The 1,004-nt window shown below is 33.5% G+C and overlaps 1 non-coding gene across 1 annotated transcript; it reads left to right on the forward strand.

Annotated features, from left to right (window-relative positions):
* The first annotated feature begins 430 nt into the window (after positions 1-430).
* EV154DRAFT_t107 lies at positions 431-502 on the forward strand. The gene has a single exon. It is a non-coding gene; the product is annotated as a tRNA-Asp (tRNA).
* The last annotated feature ends 502 nt before the right edge of the window (positions 503-1,004 follow it).

Genomic DNA, 1,004 nt, shown 5'->3' on the forward strand with positions numbered 1-1,004 from the left:
AGCATTAGAAGTAAGTCCGGTAGAAGAGTCCGGTAGTTACGACTATCACGAGATGATGGAATTGCCCAAGCCCAAAAGAAGGTTCAAACCTAAACAACCAAAGACCAGACCATTTAAGAAATCAAGAATCAATATCGTAATGGTCAGGCGAACAACAACAACATAAATATAAATATAAACTATTTTAGACTGAAACAATTACTTAGCCATGATATAATCCTATAAACTATACAATATAAATATCCCCCAATCTTCTATGAAATAAACTTTATCTTTTATCTTATACTCTAACTTCCTGTACTTCAAAGTACTTTTAAAACTCTTGTTGAAAAGGCTATCTGACCAATAAGAACAGGTTCACGTGATTATCACGTGTTGCAATATTACGTAAGGATTAACTGGACATCTGAGGATTACAAAACATAACCAATCTTCGATAGTATAGTGGTGAGTATCCCCGCCTGTCACGCGGGAGACCTGGGTTCAATTCCCAGTCGGAGAGTTTTTTTATTTTGCCTGAGTCGCTGGCGGAGTATGAAATATAAAGATAGAAAATTGAGTAGTTGGTAAAAGATGATCTTTATTATTTTGCATGATTTGTACTCTGAAAATGATTTATTTCGTGACAGTTGCTATAATACTTTAGTACATTGGTACAATTTGGTTACTCGGGGTGTAGTTTTATTGGTTGTGTTCTGAGTTTGATAGAATAAGAATTCAAATATCCGATAAATATATATCACAACGGCGAACGTTTTGGTGAAACTATGTTTCTCGAACACATATTTTACAAAAATTATTTAGCGTGACTAAAACTATTTTACTACTTTGATCACTTTTTATTATATATTCCAAAACTTTATAAATGTTTTGGGGTTTTAACATAAGCTTTGATCACAAAACCAAAATCCATCAGAACGAGAGTTGCGTTTTATGGCCAGAGTTTGTTTCACGTAACAAGTGTTTATATTGCCCAATAACTTTGTCTGTAACGATATGCAAAT

Source organism: Mucor mucedo (assembly GCF_025094135.1).
Source record: "Mucor mucedo strain NRRL 3635 chromosome Unknown EV154scaffold_121, whole genome shotgun sequence".
Taxonomy (NCBI): domain Eukaryota; kingdom Fungi; phylum Mucoromycota; class Mucoromycetes; order Mucorales; family Mucoraceae; genus Mucor; species Mucor mucedo.